Source organism: Xenopus laevis, chromosome 1S, assembly GCF_017654675.1.
Source record: "Xenopus laevis strain J_2021 chromosome 1S, Xenopus_laevis_v10.1, whole genome shotgun sequence".
Lineage (NCBI taxonomy): Eukaryota > Metazoa > Chordata > Amphibia > Anura > Pipidae > Xenopus > Xenopus laevis.
This window is the reverse complement of record NC_054372.1, coordinates 118,925,864-118,950,586: the sequence shown is the minus strand read 5'-3', so window position 1 is coordinate 118,950,586 and position 24,723 is coordinate 118,925,864. Positions and strand designations below refer to the sequence as shown.

The 24,723-nt window shown below is 39.4% G+C and overlaps 1 protein-coding gene across 4 annotated transcripts in view; it reads left to right on the top strand.

The window, feature by feature from the left end:
• The window catches only part of kank1.S (KN motif and ankyrin repeat domains 1 S homeolog), a 98,247-nt gene that overhangs the window by 5,649 nt on the left and 67,875 nt on the right, over nucleotides 1-24,723 (top strand). For 2 of the 4 annotated variants that reach the window (XM_018243826.2, XM_018243828.2), the window contains exon 2: nucleotides 15,012-15,123. The exons of the other annotated variants lie outside the window; for them this stretch is intronic. The gene's annotated coding sequence lies outside the window, so the exon portion shown is untranslated. The remainder of the gene's footprint in view (nucleotides 1-15,011; nucleotides 15,124-24,723) is intronic. 4 annotated transcript variants of the gene reach the window in all.

The following is a 24,723-nucleotide window of genomic DNA, read 5'->3' as shown; positions in this document are numbered from 1 at the left end:
ATTTTTTGTGTCAACGATTGAAGCTAATGTAACACCTATTTGGGCCACTCGGGGTTAATTCACCAGCTAGATCATTAGAGCATGGGTTACACGCGACTTACACCCAGGGCAGGGCCTTCGCTAAGTGGAAGTGTTCCCTCTATGGTGTAGTGCAACTACATCCCCCCCAGGCTACTGTGCACACAAAAACAACTTGGGCGCCAGGAGGTTCTTAACAATCAGGAACAGTTTATTATGCCAAAAAGGGCAAATGACCACAGGTTTCAGTACTCACGCAGGAGTTAAGGAAAACAGCATATTGAGAGCTCACACAGATCAAAGGCAGGCTCACACAGAGAGTACACAGGCAATTGCAGTACAACCTTTCCCTTCTGGAAGTTGTCAGGAAGCAGCTTCTACCCTACAGTCCCTCTTCACTGAGGTCCCTGACTGGAGGCAACACACAGACCTCTGGGAAGCTACTCCCTTACTGCAAATCCTTGTGGAGCTTCAGCTGCTCTTTCTCTCTATCCTATCTGCCTTTCTCTCCTAGAGAGACTATGACAAGTCTGCCCTAGTAGATCTGTTCCTCATTCACGGGGTTACCTGGTCCCCGACTTGGACACATGACTTCTTCTGGGCCTATTGCACTCAGTCCCGCTGAGCACATCCAGCTGGAATCACATCCAGAGGCAAAAGAGGAAGAGGCCACTCCCTGCACACACTATATAGGAGTGTGTCAGAGCAGTGTCATCAAATCTCTCAGCCTATCACTGTAAAGGTTATTCTGTAACAGGGATTCTACCCAATAACCCAAGGAAATGGTGAAAAGATTAACTCTATAGGGCCTGTATCCCTATAGGGCCCTACACTAAAATTACAGTATTCAGTATTCTGTATTCAAACCTACCTCTATCCTTGGACATTTCAGTATTTGTCTCTGGTACAACCTGAAATCAGTTGAATTCATTTACACAACATATTTACACTTTGAAGGTGAGCATTATTTTTTATCGTGATACAAAAGTTAATAAAGCAGACATTTGTTGGTTGCAGACATATTCAGCCTCCTGAGCCAGTAGCAACTTTCTTTAGCTGCAATTATAGCTGTAAGTCTATTGGGGTAAGTGCATACTGGCTTTGCGATATTTTCAAGAGTTGTTATGGAAAAGATTTCCAAACAAACTTGCATGTTGTTTAGATTAGTGAGATTACGTTTTTCGATCAGGGCTTTAATTGGCCATTGCAGGACATGTGGCTTTTTGTTTTTTGTGTATGTCCAGTGTTACCTTTGGCTTGTGCTTTTGCTGAAAACACTGACATTCTGTCACTGCAGAAATATAGTGCATAGTTCCTGAATTTGATATATGTTAAACATTTAAGCCACTTCTACCTGTGTCCAAATTCCATCTTGATTTTTGGTATCTCTCATGATCCCCTAAGTGATTAACCTTGTTTGTTCTGGCTACCACATAATGCATGTTGTCTGTAGGTTTCCAAAGAGAAGAATGGATATAGTGATGGTTTGCTTCCATGTGTGTTTAGTTTAGAATAGACGCTAATGCAAAGCAAAGCTAGATGACAGAATAGATTAGCAGTGGTGCAAAGCTACAGTGCGATGTGACAGCTGGCTGCTGGTCAAAGTTCTCATGTGGCGTCCTAACTTGGATGAGGAAATGATTAGTCAGGACATCAAAGCTTGGGTGAATGGATATTTGGCCAAAGACCAGGCACAACCTTTAGGTAAATACTCTGTCTCCTTTTGTTTGTGTGCTTTCCCAACATGTTGGACAATAAGTGACCTTTGGCTTTCATTAAAGTTTCACAGAGACTTTACCTTGCATTTGGTAGTGATGAATGATTATCGGATTAAATGCAAGCAGAGAGTGGGTTAGTTGCTCAACCCACTTGTTGAATATTGTTATTAAATTTACAAAAAAAGACAACATGGAAAAATACATCCCTGTTTTTTATTTCTCTCCTTTATTAAATTAGTGGTGCACGGCCTGGAGTAGTGTATGCTTGTATATTCTTGCTTAAAGGCCTGGTAATTTGATATTTTGGATACACTATTAATCACTTGGACAGGGCCATATTCCCTGCTATTGAAATGCATAAAAAGTGTCAACTAAATCCTTAGAACCAGTGCCGGGCCAGGTCTGTCAGTAGGGTTGCCACCTTTTCTGTAAAAAAATATCGGCCTTCCTATATTTTTATGGTTTTTCCCTATAAATAACATTGGCATCAAGCAACATTTTTATCGGGCAGGCCGGTAAAATACCGGGCAGGTGGCAACCCTATCTGTCAGTTGCCCCAGGCAACCCAGCTGACCGTTAGCAACTTCAGTCCCCGACGCAGCTGTATGCAACTGCACGCAACTGCACGCAACTGAGGATGCGCGTACGTATTCGTGCATAACCGAGGGCACGCGTGCGTATTCGTGTGTAACTGAGGACGCGCGTGCGTAGTCGTGCACAACCGAGGACGCACGTGCAGCCGAGGGTGCGCGTGTGGGGTTGGGGGCAAGGTCTGAAAGAGGGGCATGGCTGTGGGCAGAGCAGATGTGGCCAAGATGCACCCAGAATGGACGTGATCTGGGGCAGAATTTTAGTTGGAGAGCATTGCTTACAATATAGGAACCAAACCGGTAGAAAATTTATGTAGTTTGAAGGTCTCACCTTAAGACAGAAACACCTTTTGATGACTGTAATATTTGATGACTGTAATCTGGCTGAATCCAGAGCTATATTTTTTAAATTTTAAAAGACTCCTGTCTGGGAATGGGGTTTTGGTGCCTATATAGAAAATGTTTTTCCCAAAATGTTAGAATATTTTAGCTGAGGGTAAGGGGTGCTATAATTCTCTGATCAGGTAGGACATCACTGTTTTTTGTTGTGGCGCTGGAACATTTTGAGATTCAGATTTGTCCAAAACCTTCATTTTCTGCTGAAATAAAACACAACCTATAGGTTTATGTCACACGGCCATTCCTCCGCTATCATATTTGAGTTTATGTAGAAGTGCACGAAACTACATTTGACTGGAAAACACGGAGCATTTGTTTTTTTAGATGGGTTCAGTGACCCCAATTGTAAAAAAAAGTCTTTGTTTTTAGGTGAATGATTTGAAAACAAGGAATGAAAAAAGTGTTTGTAAGGTGAACAACCCATTTAAAGAGGGGTGAGGTGTGGTTCCTGTCCATTGGCGTAACTATAAGAGGAAGCAGACTCAGCGGTCACAAGGGAGTTGGGGGAAGAGGGAGGCCAGCATCATCTAGTGTTCAAATCCCATCCCCACTTATTTTAATTGGTGCCCTTACACCTGCACTAGTATGTGGAGGGGGAGGGAGGGTTGCAGACAGAAGTAGCTGTGTGTGATGGGCCCTGCTCCTGTCACCTCCAAGTCTTCCTCTGCCCCCATCCAATTCTCCCCACAGGCTATGTGAAATAAAAAAGACTGGATTTTTTATTTAGTAAAAACTAAAGTTGACCTTACACTGGCTGACGGCTAAAGGACGGATAAGTTACAACTGCCCATACATATGGATGGCCACATTATGCGGCTCCTCTTTACTTGCTCATATGCCAATGCACAGGGGTGTATTTACATATAGGCATCTATGGGCCTGTGCCTATGATGGCAGCTTTTGGGGAGGGCGGCCCTGTTTTGCCTAAATAACTGAACATTTTGAAAAGAGAAAATGCCCGGAAGAAAGACCGGAAGTGATGTCACTTGCAGCAATGCACTTTTAACTTTACATTGGGTGGCACTGTAAGGTCTGGTGCCTAGGCTTGGCCCTACAGATGTACCTGCCGACAGGTGAACATGGACAGATCATTGGATAGCAGGATGCTGTGTCAAAATCAATCCCGAGCTGATATACATGCATAGACTGCATATTCCAAATCTGGGAATGCATGGCCATCTTAAATGAAAATAATATGCAGGTATATCATCACAGATTCAAATGCATGTTTTTGCATCACAATTCCATACACTGATGGGCATGGAATGAGGCACATTGCAGCATTTTTGTGCAGTGTCATAACGAGCAATTGGGGACTTAAAAATTATGCCACCTGCTCATTTGAATTATGTCAGGTGTGCAGAAAAATAAACGGTTTATCTTTAATATGTTTAGTGTAGTCTTTTGTCCTGGTTTTGGCAATGTCTGTATCTACTGTTTTAACTCCTTGTCTGCATTGATCTTGTTATGCCACAAATTGTCAGACGTTTGGCAAGGCATGGATCAAAGAGCAACCCAGAAACTAGGGCAGATTTATCAAAATGGAAGATTAAAACTCACCACAGAAAAACGCACGCACTTTCTATTCATTCCTATGAGATTTTTAGAATCGTATTTATCAATGGAGTTCACCATTTCATAAATATGCTTTTAAAAATCCCATAGGAATGAATAGAAAATGAGTGAGTTTTTCAGTGGTGAGTTCTAATCTCACATTTTAAGAAATCTGCCCCTAAAGGTCCACTGTGCTGGCAGTTAGGTCCTTAACAGTTAGTGCTATAGGATTTACAATCTGTCTGGCAAGCAGTTAAATGTATAAGTGTGCAGTCTTTTTGTAAATTTTCTTTGTGTGCCCTCATTATTGTGGCTGCATTGGTAGGTGAACATGATGCAAATAATGTACATATTTAAGCATATTTGATCTAAGTCCTGTTCACTTGCCCATATTTCACTTTCCAAATATTATTGTGCTAAGTTCACTTTCTGAGTAGAATGCAGCCTGCTTTTGCTATTGTTCCCTGACTTTGAAGGGAAAGATCTGTTACATGTAATTTCTGAAAGACTCCATTCACTATGATGGCATGGTGGGAGTGGGGATAAAATTGCAGTTTCATCAGCTCTGATGTGATGTTTCACCAGCTCATGCTGAACCTTTGCATAAGCTCACTAGCAAAATCCTTTCAATGTTTTCTTGGTGATAACATGGAAGGGAACTCCCTGTTGCTTTAGGTACAAAGAGTATTTTAAAAGGGACAAAAGCCCTTTGGACAATTTGGTATTCTATACCCTTTTTGTAATTTAACCCATTACATGTCAAGTATGGTAGATTTTAAGTTTTCAGGTTCCTGTTCAATGTCCAGTAATGGGGAATCTGAAGTATAAATTCCAAGTCACTAAAGCTGGCCACAGATGCAAAGATCCAATCGTACACATCAACTCACGATCGGACTTCCCCCATCTCCGGACCTGCCACTAACCGATCAAATAAAGTAGTAAAAGAAAGGATCAGCCAATGTTCTGCCCCTGACAGCAATCGTACAACAGTTATGTCCGACCAAAGCTAGTGACAGTCTCCTCTGGAAATCCGACGATCAGCAATACATGCAGAGATATTACCCGCAGCCGACAGAAATCTTTTAACCTGTCCGATCGACCAAACGACCGATCTCCGCCGTATGAAAAATGTCGGGACTCTCCACACACTGTCCGAAAATCGTACGAAATCCTCGATTCGTACGATCAGATCTTTACGTCTATGGCCAGCTTTAGAAATGTTTAGCTTCCTTGTCTGTGTGACAAAAAGTCATGTAAATTTTATGATTTGGATTCCATTAGGCCAGGCACTTGAATTTGGCTGAATCCTGCTAAAAAAGGTTCACCTTTAAGTTAACTTTTAGTATGTTAATGAATGGCCAAAACTTCATTGTTTTATTTTCTACAGTTTGTTTTACATTATTTGCCTTCCTCTTCCATCTTTCAAATGGTGGTCACTGACCCATTTTGAAAACAAATGCTCTGTAAGAATACAAATGTTATAGACACTTATTATTCATCTTTCTATTTACATCCAATACTATTCATATACCACTCTCTTATTCAACTCAGTGCATGGTTGCCAATGTAATTTGGACCATAGCACTAGGACTGCTAAAAGTGCAAACTGGAGAGATGCTGAATAAAAAGCTAAATAACTCAAAAACCACAAATAATAAAAAATGAAAACGAATAGCAAATTGTCTCAGATTATCACTCTCTATATCATACTAAGGGCATATTCATCAAGAGTCGAAGTCAAAATTAGAATTTTGAACTTAAAAATTAGAATTTTCGAGTTTATTTTAGTCTAATTCGACTACCGAATAGTCCAAATTAGATTTGTTATTAAAAAAAAAACGAAATTTGGGTTTTGGGTTTTGTCCCTTTAAGAATTCAAATTCGACTATTCGCCATCTAAAACCTGACGAATTGGAGTTTTAGCCTATAGGGGGTTGTCCTACAATCAATTTGGGGTAGTTTGGTGGACTCCTAAAAATCAAATTTTTTTCTGAGAAAAAACTCCAACTCTGATTCGAGTTTGCGGGTCGATCTTATTCAACTGAATTGAAAAAAACTGATTTTTTTTTTGTAATAAATTTTGATTGTTAGTTTTTTTTTTCAAATTTCGAGTTGATAAATCTGCCCCTAAAAGTTAACTCAAAGGGGAACAACACATTCAACCTGATCCTGTATTGTACCCACACTGTAATATATATGGTCAAGGCGTCATGGAACTCTGGGGTTACTTTAAATATTTTTGTATTTTATGACAGGGGGACATTATTTTCTATAATATACACACTTCATTGAGTCATGTTACACACATTATATCACAAAGCACTGATAATAACTGATGGCATTGCTAAGTACAGGATTTTGTACCTGCACTATGGAATTCCTGTTAATGTTTCTTTCAATTTTCCCGAAGGAAAAGAATGTTTTAGGGCTAGTCCACACGGGGAGATAGCGACGCGTTTGCGGTCGCGGCGACAAAGCGCCGCGACAGTCGCCGCGACCGGCGCAGGCGACAGTTTTGTATGGGCGCCTATGTAAAAACGCCTGTGCTAACCACACGAGGCAATGCGCTTTTCAACAGTCGCCTGAAAAAGCCTGGCGAGGCATTTTCAGGCGACTGTTGAAAAGCGCATCGCCTCGTGCGGTTAGCACAGGCGTTTTTACATAGGCGCCCATACAAAACTGTCGCCTGCGCCGGTCGCGGCGACTGTCGCGGCGCTTTGTCGCCGCGACCGCAAACGCGCCGCTATCTCCCCGTGTGGAATAGCCCTTATATGAAAATATACACGACAAGCACAGTGGACTTAATATAAAATAAACTCATAAGATGAATAGATTTAAGTCCTCTTTCATATTTGTGGGGATTTAAAATCTGAGCCAATTTGAGGAACAGCAGTGTGTAAACAGCTTTAAAAGATAACACGTTCTTAGAAATGTACCTTCTTATTACAGGGTTTTGTTTTTTTCCTTTTAAACAAAGGTTTCCTTTAGTAAGTTCTCTTCAAAACACAGAGTAAAAATTCAGCCAGAATGAAGCACATGTATTAGATTTCCTTTCGCATAAAGCCCAGTGCCATGGTTACTGCAGTCAGTGACACCTTATCGCATCTCCAATTTGGATCGAATTTCTCTGTCTTTGAAGAATGCTTTGAGAAAATAATGCCCAGGGCCATGAGTGTGAAGACTTTATTTTAGGCATGTGTGTGTTTAAATAGTTCTTATAGACTTTGTTACTAAACATTCAGTAGAATAACATTTTAGATATGTAAAACCAAAAGACGTATTCCTAACTAACTTTTCCAAACATTTTTTTTTACAAATTACTGTAAAAGTTTTCTTTTTTCTTTCTTTCATTCTGGTTATCCAGTGACTACATTTCTAACTGAGCATACTGGCAATTCACAACAGAAGTAGCTGTGAAGCAATGTGTGGTTTATTATATTTGTCAGCTGACTGATAGTATTGGAATTTGTTAGTTGCCTTCACATTGATCAACCCATCAGTTGTCATAACAGCTAATACAATAGGTGAAACATACAACTGCCGATGTACCTAAAAACTGAGCATACAGGAATATAGATTTGAAATAGAGCCCTCATGTTAAAATTATGGATGCACCGAATCCAGGATTTGGCCTTTTTCAACAGGATTCTTCTGCCCGGCCAAACCAAATACGAAAGGGGCGGTTTCACCTTCCCACTCCTAATTTGTATATGCAAATTAGGATTTGGTTTGGTATGCGCCAGAATTTTTTGCAAAGGATTCGATGCATCTCTAGTTAAAATCGGGAGTACATGCATAACTCTAACCACAGTTTCTAGGTGGCGGCCAATATTGTTTCCGCCTGCCTCTTCTTAATTGGATATGAACATGCGGTTGTCTTTCATATTTTTTACCATATTACATAGAACAATAGCAATCATTTTAGGTAAAAAGTAAACCTATTAAATTGTTTCATAGAAAATAATACTTTTTACAGTACTGTGTCTCACATAATTTCGACATAACCTGAGCCTTGGAATTTAAAGTATTAAGATATCATGAAAGTTTGGATCTGCTGGTCTATCGATTCTTATTACAGGCCTGGGATCTGTTAACTGGAAACCATTATCCAGAAAGCTCGGAATTATGGAAAGGCCGTATCCCATAAACTCAGTTTTATCCAATTTATTTAATATCTACATGATTTGCTCCTAGACTTAAGGTATGGAGATCCAAATTACAGAACGATCCATTACTTGGAGGTAGGGATGCACCGAATCCACTATTTGGGATAAGGCCGAACCCCCGAATCCTTTGCGAAAGGTTTCCTAAATCATATGCAAATTAGTGGTGGTAAGGGGAAATCATTTTTTACTTCCTTGTTTTCTGACAAAAAGTCACGCTATTTCCCTCCCCACCCCTAATTTGCATATTCGGATTCGGTTCGGCCAGGCAGATTCAGTTCGGTCAGGCAGAAGGATTCGGCCGAATCCGAATCCTGCTGAAAAAGGCCAAATCCCGGATTCGGTGCATCCCTACTTGGAGGTCCCCAAGTCTTGAGCATTCTAGAAAACAGGTCCCATACCTGTACAGGTATGAGACCTATTATCCAGAATGTTCAGGACCTGACGTTTTCCGGATTATGGATCTTTCTGTAATTTGGATCTTCATACTTAAAGGGGGTTATTTATCAAAGTCCGATTTTATCTCAATATTCTCTGCTACAAACTCCAATGAAATCTGCTCGGTTGTGATGTGCGGGCCGATCCGAGGAGTTTGGGCCGACCCCTGGGCAAAATGTGCAAGTCAAGCTCTTCTCCTGCTCTCCCTGCCCGCGACCTAGTTCTGTCGGCGCCGGAATTTATAGACTTCCGACTGCCCCGCCCCTTTTGTGACATCACTGCGGGTCGGGCGCGGGTCTATAAATAAAGGGGAGCAGCGGGCCCGGGGCAGACGGGTTAGGGTCAGGTCGAGAAATTTATTATTACATTTTCCCAAAAAATTACTTTGTGGGAAGAAAAATATGGTTTTCACGCTTTTTTCGGATTTTTCATCAGATTTTCACAATTTTTTGGATTTTTCACCCAAACACTCAGATTTTTTGTCGGAAAACTTTGGGGTATTGCATGAAACCCAACGCACATCAAAAAATCATTAGGAATTCTCCCATTGACTTATATGCAACCTCGACTGGTCTTAGTTACTGGATTTTCTGATTCAGACTTTGCCATCCTCGGGGTTTAACAAATTCCAAAAAAATTGTGATTTTTCAAAAGTCCGATTTTATAAAAAAAAAATCACTAAATTTTTTCATGATTTTTGCATTGGGAGTATAGTATAATAACCCCCTAAGTCTACTAGAAATTCATGTAAACATAAAATAAACCGAAAAAGATGGTTTTGCTTCCAATAAGGATTAATTATATATTAGTTTAGATCAAGTACAAGGTACTGTTTTATTATTACAGAGGAAAAGATATTTTTTTAAAAAAATTAAATTATTTCATTATAATGGAGTTTATCGGAAATCTGACGTTTTCCGGATAATGGGTCTTTCTGTAATTTGGATCTTTATACCTTACGTCTACTAGAAAATCATTAAAACATTAAATAAATCCATAAAGCTGGGTTTGCTTCCAATAAGGATTCATTATATTTTAGTTTGGATCAAGTACAAGGTACTGTTTTATCATTACAGAGAAAAAGATATTTTTAAAAAATTTGGATTATTCCATTATAATGGAGTTTACTGGGGGATGGCCATTCCATAATTCAGAGCTTTCTGGATAACGGGTTTCCGGATAACAGAACCAATACCTTTATTATTATTATTATTATTTTGTCGTGCTATATTCTGATTTTCTGCTTTTCTATCATACTGACTGATGGCTGTACTGAGTAAGCAAAAAAGCTAATTATTTTGCCTTTGACTCAATCCTTTAGTAATTATGCTGTTTAAATGATTCTTAATAGCTGAGCTAGAAATTGCCTCAAGAAGATGTTTGAGACAACCGTTTTTACAACCCATACTTAAGATTTGCTGCCCTGGAAGTTGAAGGTTTTTTTTATTTGGCTGCTTGCCATTCACTGTACTACAATGAGATGCCAGCATAATCCTCCTGGCAATAAATGAATCCACAGATGGAGAGCCTTTATTTGTGTGGTCACTTAGAAAATATAAAGGGCAACTTAGAAGGCACCATAAATCTTAGCGAACACAAAAGAAATGCAGAGAGCAAATTTCCTGTGCCATGAATGGATCTAGTTTTATTCTTTTCATTGTAAGGAAGCCTTGTTTTTTTTTCTTAGAAAAAATAGCAATGATAAAACTTTCACCAAAAATGTGATCCCAGAGTAAAGTTACCTTAGCAACTTTTTAGTGTTCTCAGTGCATTTTTATCTCTAAATCCCCTGTAACTGCGTCAATTTAAAGTACATAGAAAGGAATTCTAATGCTTTTATATATGATGAAAAAATGTTTTGAATGTTAGGGCTCTACCGACTTTCTAATTGGTGGTCTCCTTTTTAAAGCCATTTGGTAAACAACGGTGAATTAAGCATGTCACTGTCAATTTACAAGCCCTGCTGGGTCTTAATGGTACCCGCAGGCATTCACTATTTATGGGGTACATTTACTAAGCTCGAGTGAAGGATTCGAAGTAAAAAAACTTCGAATTTCGACGTTTTTTTTGGGTACTTCGACCATTGAATAGGCTACTTCGACCTTCGACTACAACTTCGATTCGAACGGTTCGAACTAAAAATCGTTTGACTATTCAACCATTCGATAGTCGAAGTACTGTCTCTTTAAAAAAAACTTCGACTACATACTTTGCCACTTTAAACCCACCTGGCTACAATGTTAGCCTATGGGGACCTTCCCCATAAGTTTTCTAAGCTATTTCTGATCGAAGGAAAATCGTTAGATCTATTTATTAACCCTCAATATTCGACCCTTAGTAAATGTGCCCCTATGTGTTTGTGCAAGAAATCAGCACTGGTATTTTACATAGTTACATAGTTAGATCAGGTTGAAAAAAGACCAAAGTCCATCAAGTTCAACCCCTCCAAATGAAACCCAGCATCAATACACACATTGACCCCTCCATACACTCACAAACTATATATAGTGAATAAAGTATTTAAAAATGATTTCCCTTTTCTCTGTAAGAATAGAACAGTACCTTGAACATGATAATTAATACTCAGTGGATGCAGAACCAGCTTATTGGGTTTATTTAATGTTTACATGATTTTCTAGTAGACTTAAGGCATCAAGATTCATTATCCAGAAAGCCCCAGGTCCCGAGTTTTCTGGATAACAGGTCCCATACCTGTACCCACGAGTGATCTAGGCCTTTCCTTGATACCGCAATCTACATTAAAGCCTTACCAACCCAAAAACCTTTACTGTCCAGAAGGTTTTTAGCTTGTCAGGATTGTAACATACATGGTCAGTGTGTGCCACCTGGGAGGTAAAAATGTTTCTTAATGCCAATATTATAAATAGCCAAAAAAGAAAAACATTTAGGAAGACTGGTATTTTTCCCAGAAAAGGTGACAACCCTACACATGAGAAAAAGCAACACGCAGAATGGTGATTATTGCCCAGTGTGTTGAAAGGGAGAAGGTGTTAAGCACTCTGCAGTTTGTTGATGCAGTAAGGCAGTGTTGCTTAACCAATGGCTTTTGAGCAACAAGTTGCCCACCAACCTCTTGGATATTGCTCCTAGTGACCTTAAACTTGTTTTAGAATTCCTGGCTTGGAGAGGTGTTAAATTAAATAGGTAGTTTTCACACTATTTGTCACCTTTAAAGGGACAGTACAATTGAATGTAGTAATTGTGTAGTAATAGTTAATAAACTTAAGTCTTTTTTTATCAAATCTCAAATTATATATTTTTTTCTGCTCATAGCCCCTTTAAATGAACTATGTTACTGTAGAAGAGAGTTTTTACACTGTTTTCCCCCTCACCCAGTTATCTATCTATCTATCTATCTATCTATCGCTGCGCATGTGTGCCCGTGCTTGTGGGGGGGGGGGCACTCTTATGGGGGACCCTCTGGCCTAGGTTGAGAAATTTGTTGTTAATTTTATAAAAAATCAACCAGATCATTAATTTATACATTTCTTTTAGGGTCTGGCCACATGAGCAGATTCGGGGAGATTAGTTGCCCCAGCAACAAATCTCCTCTTCTTTGGGGCGACAATCTCCCCGAACTGCCTTCCCCTGCCCTCCGCCGGCTAAAATGAAAATCGCCTGGAAGAGGAGATTTGTCGCTGGGCGACTAATTTCCCCGAATCTGCTCGTGTGGCCAGACCCTAACTCAGTGGAAACTTGCATTTTTATTTGCAAAACTGTATATTTACCATTTCAGGCCTAAATGCATAAAATATTTTGTCAGGGTTGTGTTAGAAAGCTGTCTAATTTGCTAGTCTACACAGTATTTCATAGATTGCAGTTATTGGAAAATAACTGTAATCATTGCACAGAAATGCAATATTGAGTCTGTTTCCGTTTTATTGCAATATTTTCTTCACCTGCCTTTTGTTTGCCTTTTGCCTTTTGTTTAGTTCTGAACGGCTTCATTATTTATGAATGAGATTTAATTATCTCACTACATTATTTTTTTTTTTAAAAAAAAGCACAATAAAAAGCACAATAAAACAGGAATATTTCTAATAAAGTGAAACCTAAGACTTCATTTACACTTTCCACAGAAACAGTATATTATATATACCCAGAACTATCTGCAGGACAATTAACATATTGCAGTATCATTCTTAAATACAGATTGCATAAATAGTTTGTATTTTTTCTTTTTTTATTCACATCTGCTTCTGTAAAATGAAAAAAAAAAAACCTAGGTCATACGGAAGGAAGTCTCTATTATATATACATAAATCAGTGAAAGGCAGATGGTTAAGGCAAAGCTAGGGTGTGCATGCCTTGCATGTGTTCCTCTAACAGTTGAAAAGACTTAACCAGGAATTATTAATAGTTTCAGAGGTCCTTCAGTACTATGTCAGTCCTACCACATACAGAAACAGAATAGTAGGAAAGTCATAAATAAAGAATTTCCATAAATAAGAAAATCCATTTAAATTTGCAATATAATACTATTCGTTATAAAATGATTACATTGTTAATTTAAGTGTGCATAGTCCATACTCCGGAATTAACTTCCACTGCAATTTTAATAGGAAGGCCAGTTAAAGAAACTATAACTAGTGATGGGCGAATTTATTCGCCAGGCGCGAATTTGCGTCGAATTTGCGTGATTCGCCATCAGCGAATAAATTCGCGAAAACGCCTGCGAAAATTCGCGGCAAAAATTCGCCGGCGGCAAAAAAAATTGTCCGAAAAAACGAGACGCCGGCGCAGTTTCGCGAATTTTTCACAATTTCGCCCATCACTAACTATAACACCAACAAATAAAAGTAGGTAAAAGACATGACAATATAATGTATTACCTTGCACTGGTACAGTTGGTGTGTTTCCTTCAAGAACACTACTATAGTTTATATAAACAAGCTGCTGTGTAGCCATGGGGGCAGCCATTCAGGCACAGGATACTCAGTAGATAACCGATAAATACTGAAGAATCCCATTGTACTACTATGGGGCTTATCTGTTATTTGCTGTGTATCCTATGTCTTTTTTCAGCTTTGAACGGCTTCCTCCATGGATACACAGCAGCCTGTTTATATAAACTATTGTAGAGTTTCTGAAGCAAATACAACCGTTTTACCAGTGCAGAGCAACACTACATATACTACACTTTAATTTTTTGGTGTTACTGTTCCTTTAACATGATACTGGATGTCAATGTTGAAGGGCAGGAGACAGGAAGGCTGGCATGTTGCTCTTGAATAGGCAGCATCCTAGGTACAATGCTATGTAAACTGTATAGCAGGGCTGGAACTAGGGGTAGGCAGAGTAGGCACGTGCCTAGGGTGCAAAGCTGGAGGGGCGCCAGGCATGTACCTTCTCTGCCTCTCCTACCCCTAGTCCTGTCCCCTCTCTGGCCGACATGTGTGTTCCTTTGCACATACGTGCACTGTCCCTTTTGTGTCGCCTCTGTTTTTCGCGCAAGTGCGCACACAAGTTCTTTTGCGCACACAAGGGTTTTCGCGCACGCACACGGTTTTTCGCGCAAGCGTGTGCGCCTCTGTGGGGCGCTCAAACTATCTGCTGTACAGTGTTGTCTAAGAATGGTCAATGTTATTTTCTGTTTTGTACACCAGAATTGAAGATCCTAGGTCAAGACCAAATGACACAAAAAAAATTATATTACTCACAAAAGATAATAATGCTAGCATTACAGAGTAGTCATTACATTTGAAGTATTCAAGAAGGTTACCCCACTGGGGATACATTCAGGGCCGGATTTACAAAGCGGGTGCCCCTAGGCCAACTGCCATTAATCACCCCATCCCCTCCCCTATTCGTGCAAATTTTCATCATCGAGACCGGAGCAATGGGGATTGGCGCACTGGTCATCCCCAGTGTGTTTGAACCAATGTGGGTGTGGTTGGGCAACATGCCGCCCCCTAAAATCCTGCCACCCTAGGCCTTGGTGGCCTTTCTACCAAATCGGTCCTGGATACGTTCAGCCCTTACAAACTGGATAAAGTGCTTGAAGGCACCATTTGGTGTCACGATCAATCATTCTCCAGCCTATTTTTATAAGATCTTTCCTTGTTAGCAGTCTCTGTGTGTTTTTAGTGACTCATTTTGTTCATCCTCAGAAGGGGACGCAAGAAGACGCGGTGCACGTGCCCTAGGCGCATAAGATCATTGCTGGCGTCCCCGCATGGAGTGCGGCGGGCATCCCTGCCGACCCCCACCACCCCTACCGGGGTAAGTTGTTACAATTTGTCATTAAGGAAAATATATATTTATGTAAGTTTTCCAAGCTGGTACTGCACTTGTCATGTGGTTCACACAAAATTTTCACTGCACTATTGACTGTCTAATGATTGTATCTTTTTGTTTGGAATAAATAAATAAAATAGGAAAAAATGCATTAGAAGGGTGCAGCTAGTGCAAAAAAAACCACCAAAACAAATTGACCTTGTCAGACTCCATGAAATAGCGCATGCTGCATTTTTGCTTCATCTAGCAAAGGTAAAGTATTGTTATTGTGCAAGCAGCAAGGTTTTAGTTTTACTTATATGAATTTTTAATGGCAGTTGATGTGCTTAATCTCTCTCTGGCCTTCTAGTGGTTATGCACTAGGGTTTTTTGTGTTATTTATTGAAAACTTTACAACAGAATATGAACATAATTTAGACTAACATTAAAATAATATTAGATAACCAAAATTCTCCACCCCCGAGTTCACTGGGCAAATATCCTGATGGATAGAATGACAATGGGACAAAGGACTGAGCCTGTGTGCACTGCCTTTATTAGAACCTTTGTTTCAAACAAGGTTAGCTTTATTAAATTGGGTGTGAAGTGTTATAGGTATTTTAATTTCTGCCTAGAAGTATAATCCTTTTCTGTAAAATATATTGCATTTTAGCGTGAGTATTAGTAAACATGATGGATTTTTGTCCATTTCTCGATTTGGCAGGATGGTATGTACTGTGTTCAGAAAACAAGCCGAGGCTTTAGTAACTTCAAAGGCAAATTCTAGTTTTCACATTAAGAAATAGGAATGTAAATAACATAGAGAACTAAGTTATGTCGTATAATACATTGCATGAACACCAAAGTAAAGCATACTGCAGGTATAATTTGCAGAATAAAAGCCTAGTCTATCAGAAAGTCAGATGTTCATATGGAGGTAATATGATGCTCTAAATGCCCCCTGGTAGGTCTAACTCTATTCTGGACTATAGGGTGTTAGGCTGTGTGATGACAGTGGGGACTCTTTTTTTTCCATGTTATGTGGGCCTCATTTATCAAATTTTGGTTTGGAACCCGAAGTTCTCCTTTAAAGTTGAATGTTCTTGTCTCTGGTGTTTCATTCTGGCAGCTCAGTAATTCAGGTGCAGATTCTGAACTGTTACAATTTTGCAACATTTAGTTGATACATTTCTCAGTAGCATCTCTGGAGTATTAGCAACTATTGTATCAATTCTAACAGCTGCCATTAATGAAACCCAGAGATTCTGCTCAGCAGGGACAAAGATAAGAAATGTATCAACTAACTATATCAATTTAGAACAGTTTACAGGGTTGAAAAGCGGGTGAAAAATGACACTTTACACTTCAATATTAGATAATATTAAATGGTGACACATAGAAAATAGAAAGTAATTGGAAAAAGTCTTTATTTCTGGTGATCTATCTGAAACCAACTAGTTGTTTGAAGGTGAACAACCCCTTTAAATACACAACATACAAGGCATTTTATCAATACCAAAGCTCAGCAAATCTCATTTTCAATTTATTGTTATTAGGGTGGGGAAATGCTAAGATTCTGGCAAGATTAGCTGCCCAGCGACAAATCTCCTCTTCTTCAGGCGACTATTCTTCCCAAAATGCCTTCCCTCTAGCTAGAATGTAAATTGCCGGCGTGATGGCACTCGGAGGGCTCAGTTTTCCAAAGTTGCCTCACGGGGAAACTTCAAGCGACTTCGGAAAATTAAGCACTCTGAGTTCCATCCCACCAGGGCAATTTAAATTCTAGCGAGCGGGAAGTCATTTTGGGGAGGTTAGTCGCCCGAAAAAGAGTATATTTGTCGCTGGGCAACTAATCTCCCCGAAATCTTACTGTGTTTTACCACCCTTAGGAGTCAGAGTGGGAGAGTCGGTACATTTTTGGTGACTCCTGATACCCAAAATTGCTTCCGACTCTGACTCCAGCTCCACAACTCTGGCTCCCAGCAGCTCGAAATTTTGAGGCTACAATTTTGTTATTGATTCTTTATACTCAAGACTTCTTCTATTCATCTTCTATTCTCTCACTCAAACCACTACCTGGTGGCTAGAGTAAATTTGACCCTAGCAGCCAGATAGCTGTTAAAAATCCAGACATGAGAGTTACTAAACAAATAATTAAAAAAAGAAAAAACAACAACAACCCACAAACAATAAAAAGTGAAGACCAACTGCACATTGTCTCACTCTCTTCATCGTGTTAAAAGTTCATTTAAAGGTGAACCACCTTATACATATTAGTGTTTTTGACATCAGCAGATGAATACACTTCACATGAATGTATTGTTCACAATTTCTCTAAAATAAAACAAATTATCATGCTACAACATTCGTTTTGCTTTCCAATAATACTACCTAGGTAACACCGTAAAGTCACTTTCACATAGATCCCTCTGACTGTGCTGGTCAGTCATTTACCATATTAACTTTCAACATTCAAAGCTCTAATGGTTTATGTTAAACCAAATAATAAAATATATTAAAAAAATAGAAGAAAATAGTAAACTAAGTTGCCCTGGAGCACTCTTCATCTAAAGTCAGCCAGGGGTCACTATTTAATTATATTGTAAAATCTGATCACACATTGGACACCAAATTATAATTATCCTCTCATTATGCTTGGGAAGAGGTTGGGTAACATGACACATTCAAGAGAGCCCCAAGTATGCTTCAGTGAGGTGTTCCACCAGACCGTTTTTTATCCCAAAAGATGTCTTTACCACTGGTCAGGCTATTTAACTGAAAATGAACTGCAAACTGACCTGAATGCAAAGTGCCCCTGACTGTGTGCAACTTTCTGCTTCTCAGATTAGCTTTTGTGATTTTGGGTATATTCCACTATGGTATAAGAGTTGGTATTTATACGAACACTCCTCTAAATGAAGCTATAGGTGTTCTTTAATAGTTACTGTTAAAAATGTTCTGTAATATTTACTGTTAAAAATGCATTAGTCCAAAGAAAATGTGGATCCAGTGCTTACGGGTTCAGTATTACACACTATAGTTGAAATACTGTTATCCCTAATGTTACAAGGTGTTCTTTTTTGTGATTTATTCCCACAATTTCCTTTAAGTTAGTGGTACTGACACATCATCAGTGACAGTGATCCTGTGTGTAATGATATATATGAAACATTGTGATCTTTTTTCCCCAAGCCAATTACAGTCAAAAACCAGAGTACTATTGCCAAACCCATTATGATTGACGAAACAAGATCTCTGGGGCCTGCTGAGCTATGCATATTGGATGTGTGTGTGTGTGTGTGTGGGGGGGGGGGTGGATTCATATGAGCAATTTGACTCAGTTTGGGGTAGTTGTCTATTAATTATGGTCATGACATATGGACATAGCTAGATGGCATTCTAAACCTTCATACATGGAAACAGGAAATTATTTGAAAATGTAATCAAGTCTAATCAGGATAATCTACCTACTGCTGGCTGGAATGGTCGTTTCAATGCTATTGCAATTTGGCCATTTGATTGGATATCATTATTATTGTTGTTGTTATTGATCAATCAGTCAGATTGATTGCATTGGCCTGCACTTTCAACTACAGATCACCCTGTGATATACCATATGTTAAACTGGGTGCAGGTAGAGACTCTATCAAAGCCAACACAGCTTCAGTTTTCAATAACTGCCTTTGTGAATTATCAGGTCATATGCATTACGCTTGTAATTCTTGTGGTCACACACAGGCTGAGGTCAGCCCAATTACGCAGGCTGAAAACAGCCACTGACAACAGCCAGTGCATCCATAGCCTAAGAAGATTAAAAATGAAACTTTAAAAGGGAGGTTCACATTTAAGTTAACTTGTAGTATGTTATAGAATGGACAATTCAAAGCAACTTTTCAAATTGTCTTTATTTTTTTTATATAGTTATCCAGTTATTTGCCTTCCTCTTCTGACTGTTTCCATCTAAAAAAAACGCTCCATAAGACTAAAGATTTATTGTTATTGCTACATTTTATTACTCATATTTCTATTCAGGTCCTCTACTATTAATATTTCAGTGCCTTTTTCAAATTAATGCATGGTTGTAACTTGGACCTTAGCAATCTGAAATTGCAAACTGGAGTGCTACTGAATAAAAAGCTAAATAACTCATAAACCACAAATACTAAAAAAATAAAAACCAATGGCAAATTGTCTTAGAACATCACACTCTACATCAGGGCTGTCCAACTGGTGGCCCGCGGGCCCCCCTTGTGTGGCCCCCACCTACCTGCTGTGTTTGCTTACCATGAGTAATCTTAAATAGTATCACTACAGAGATTAATTGTCCCCTGCATTGTTTAAACCTCAAATTCAGACTAATCCCCTGTATTCTTCACACATGTGATCCCCCTGCATTGTTCACACTTGTGACACCTCTATTGTTCACACCCTTCAAGACCTGTACTGTTCACACCTGAGACTCAGACTGAAAATGTCCACAATGTTCACACATCACTGTATGTAGTACATTTTAAAGTGGTCCTGATAAGTTTCCCTGTCTCTTTCTATGTTCTGCCTTCCATATGCACCCTGTGTGTGCCCTGCTCTGCCTGTGTGTGTCCTGCTCTGCCTGTGTGTGCCCTGCTCTGCCTGTGTGTGCCCTGCTCTGCCTGTGTGTGTCCTGATTTGCCTTTGTGTGCCCTGCTCTGCCTGTGTGTGCCCAGGCCCGGATTTACATAGCAGGCGCCCCTAGGCCCACTGCCGTTCCCCCCCCCCTTTATTCGGGCAAATTTTGGTCATTGGGACCAGAGCAATGGGTATTGGTGCATGGGAAATTTAAAAGACTATAACTTAACTATAACATAACTCCTGTGCATCCCCAGTGTTTCTGAAAAAATGTGGGTGTGGTTGAGCAGCATGCTGCCCCTCTCGAATCCTGCCACCCTAGGCCCGGGCCTTGGTGGCCTCTCCACAAATCCAGGCCTGTGTGTGCCCTGCTCTGCCTGTGTGTGCCCAGCTCTGCCTGTGTGTGCCCTGCTCTGCCTGTGTGTGACATGCTCTGCCTGTGTGACATGCTCTGTCTGTGTGTGCCCTGCTCTGCCTGTGTGTGCCCTGCTCTGCCTGTGAGGTGACATGTTCTGCCTGTGTGACATGCTCTGTCTGTGTGTGCCCTGCTCTGCCTGTGTGTGCCCTGCTCTGCCTGTGGAACATAAGCCTGGTATTTGTTCTGGGGGGTTGTTAAATTATTGTTAGGGGCCCCTAAGGTGTTTAATCATGTGCTGGCGGTGCTGTGTTATCCAAGGGGAAGAGAAAGTATATGGATTTAAGGGTATGTCTTAATATGACAACTTTTTTACATATGAGTGATAGGTGATATCGCTGCAGTGAGCACCATCCATTTGGTTTTTTTGGTGTGCTACCACAATTAATGTGGACATGGTCTTCTGGTAACATGGGTGTGGTTTAAAGTGGGTGTGGCTTAAAAACAGGGAGTGACTAACACTGGGTTCCATTATTGGCCTTCCATTATGTAGGCTGGGAAAATTTTGGTCCTCGGTACCACAGAAGTTGGACAGCACTGCTCTACATCATTCTAAAAGATACCACAAAGGTGAACAACCCCTTTAAAGTCAGTATTAGAAAAATGGTTATAAATAGAAAATAGGAAGTAACTAAATGTCTTTGTTTCTGGTGAACAATCTGAAAAACAACTGAACTGAAAAAAGGTGTTGGAAGGTGAACAATTTTTTTACTGTTTTTTTAATATGTGGCACATTATTGCCAAATGAGTAATTAGAAATCAGACTGGGTTCCTGATCATCTATCAAGTTTTTTATGTTGTTGTCATAACTATTTAAACCCTTTATGTGTCTATTGCTATACCTGCCGCTTCCTATTGCTGATATCAGGTGTGACTGTTTGCTGTTCTTTGTTAGCGGTGCACTCATATGGAGTAAAGTGATGCATTTTAGCAGTGCTGCTTTACCTCCTTACACGTGTCCCTCTTATCTGCTGTGATTAATGTTGGACGTGTGTCGTTACCACTCTCAGTTGAGTGGCAATTGATATTCTTTGGCTCCAGTCACAGGATTTTACATAGCGGACACAAAGATAACAGCAAGGTTATTTACTCTACCAATTTCAAATGAAATCCCATGTGGCAAGCAAGTGATTAATATGCAGCTTATGCCTACTGCAAAATATAATTGCTGTCAAGAGCAAATTTAAATTAATCATTCTGTTTAGAGGGAGGTGGGTTGACATTTTAGTCACATCTATGTATAATTAGAATAAAGCTCAAGAAGACCATCTCACAAATAGAAATAATACAATAGTCGACAAACTGTCAGTATATACACATCTTTGCAGTGCCAGATTTTAACTTATTATAAGCAAAGAACTGTTGAGGATTCTAGGTAATTACAGACATTATTATATTTGTTGGTCCCTAAGAGTGACTGACTCAGTTATAACTTTCTCATCTGGGATCATTTTCCCCTTTGTTCCCAACGGTGATTAATTTTTAGTTACTTGTTGAGACTCCATTCACATGAATTCTGTATTTTGCCTGTTTGCATAAAGGAAAGGAACACGATTTATTAAGAGTCACTAGATGGCAGCACATTGGTTTTAATATAGACAAGAGTAGACCCCAAAAATGGAACTCTTGCTTTTGTTCTATTTTTGCATCAGCATAGGACAAGTCTGTTGAGGTATTGTTCAGTGGAGATTGACTGATGGTGATTTGATTAATTTAAAAATGTATGTGTAGGCCTCTGACTGGGCTGGCTGCAAATATATTTCACTTCTTGAAGAGAAATTTAAAAAGCAATGCTCTCCAACTGAAAGGGCACCTGTCACCCACAGGTGCCTTTTAAGACGGGAAAGATCATCCTATATATTGACAAGCGGATACTAGAGGCCTTTTTTTCTGCTAATACCTCTTTTTAAAGGGGTTGTTCACCTTTAAATTAACTTTTAGTACAATGTAGAGAGTGATATTCTGCCATTGGTTTTATTTTTTATTATTTAGGTTTAATTATTTAGCTTTTAATCAGCAGCTCTCTGGTTTGCAATTTCAGTTGCAATCTGGTTGCTATGGTCCAAATTACCCTAGCAACTATGCATTGATTTGGAAAAAACCCCCTAGAATATGAATAGTCCTGGACCTAAATAGTAAGATGAGTAATAAAAAGTAGCAATAACAATTCATTTGTAGCCTTAGATGGGGTCAGTGATCCCCAATTGAAAGCTGGATTGAGTCAGAAGGAAAAGGCAAATAATTGAAAAGCTATCAAAAAGAAAAAATGAAGGTCAATTGAAAGGTTGCATAAAATTAGCCATTCTATAACATACTAAAAGTAACTTAAAGGTGAACCACCCCTTTAAGACATACATCAAGCTCAAGACACCTATAGGTATTTATTGGTTGGTATAACATCCCCTAACTTTATGCAAATGCAGTCTGAATCCCAGTTTTTATTGTTACCATTCTCCCTGTCCTGCTTTTCACTTCTTTCTCTCTTTTTTATGACCGTGCAGTGGTATTAGGACAATGACGATGTTGCGGTACAAAGTGGGAAAACATGGTGGATTGTGCCCTTTTTTGCACTTTGTGCCCTTGTCCTGCTAGTAGTAAATGACCCTTAAAGCAGTTTTGCAGTAAGGAAAGGAGAATGCTAGCAGCCCAAAGACTGGCTACTGGTTGGCTAAATTCAGCCTGTTGGGCAATTGCTAGTTGTCAACTAATTGCTTCCAAGAAAAGAGTGAATCCTCCAAAACATGTGGCTCAGCCATAAGTATATGTACCTTAATTCTTTAAAAAACGAATAAGCCGTTCAACAGTGCAAATGTTGTGTATTTATTTTACAAAGAAATTAACTATTTGAGTACCAACTGCTTTCCTGCCTTGCAGTCAGTTTGCTATCCCCATTGAATCAATAAGAACCCAGTATTGTAGAATATATTGCGCCAGCACTCTATGAGTAAAGGGTAGTTCCATGGACTGTCTTTCTCATACAGGTGATGAAAACATACCACACAGTTTAAACTTTTTGTTCATTAATCACATGCAGGTTCCCAGAGCTGTACACATATTGTACTTTATAATTTATACATTGAAGAAATATCTGTAAATGACTAACCTGTGATTTAAACATAGCTAGTTTGTTTGTTTCCAGAAGAACATGCAGGATGACCATAGATAATAAGGGGTTAAAATTTAAAGCAGATGTTAAAAATACACTGAGACCATGTAGTGGGGGGATTGGGGGGGGTGGGGCACACTTTTCTTGGTTTGTCTATGGAACTAAAACACCTAGGCCAGCATAGTTTACCCCTTTTATGCTATCTGCATGCCAGGCAGATAAAAAGCTGATACAAGCCTATCACCTCCACCACACCAAGTGTACTGAAAGGCAAGTTATAGATAGGCCTGTATGTGCACAAGGAGTGGATTTCAGTGCAAAAATGCATCAGTTCCATGATGGAGTACGCTCTATATCTGTGCACACAGGTCTTCACACAGACAGAGAAAAACTGCCTGGGGTGCGATTTGCCTTATAATATAAGTATGGACATACAGGTATGGGACCTGTTATCCAGAATGCTCGGGACCTGGGGACTTCTGGATAACGGATCTTTCCGTAATTTGGATCTTCATACCTTAAGTCTACTAGAAAATACTTTAAACATTAAATAAACCCAATAGGCTGGTTTTGCTTCCAATAAGGATTACTTATATCTTAGTTGGGACCAAGTACAAGCTACTGTTTTATTATTACAGTGAAAAAGGAAATAATTTTTTAAAATTTTGATTATTTGGGAGTCTATGGGAGACCGTTATTCTGTAATTTGGAGTGTTCTGGATAACGGGTTTCCGGATAACAGGTCCCATACTTGTATTTCAATATTAAAATATTTAAATGTAATTTCCCTCTACGTTTTTCATAGTAAAAGTTGTATTGTTCATAAAATTATACTGACATTATACTTAAAGCGGACACATGCAATACGGCAGTGGAACACTGCATGTATATAAGGAGGCCAGAGACCCTGTTCTGCATATACTCAGTTTGTTGATCTAGTGCAGTGCAAGAAGTTTATCTGTGTGCGTTTTCTCCCACAAATCATGTACCGGTATGTTTTTGGATTCAGTATGTTCAGCATTCATTCTGCAAATGTTGTTTCTGATTTTAGTTACCTAATGGAACTGATAGCCTCCCCTAATTGTAACAGGTACTGGAGAGTTTCAGGGGGCAGTGCTATAAAGTTTAAATTGAAGGTTTGTAGGTATTGATCTCTCTTTTTAAGCTGGAAATACTTTATACAAAGCTGGTAGGCTCTGCCACCTACTTCTAAAAATGGTTTCTCTACTTTGGCAGAAGACAAACTATTCCTGTAAATTCCACAGTAGAATGCATGTTGATCTTGACATTTTGCTGACGGTCTGTACTATTTATACAGAGAAATGGTGCTCTAAATCATGGCCCTGTAGTTTCTAGTGAATCAGGAAGCCTCCAAATCAAATTGTGGCAGAATGTTGTCAGAATCTTTTAGCAGTAAGATTAAAAACATACTGGGTGTAACTGAGTGTGTGCAGAGGTTTACAGGTGTGGCTGACAGGGT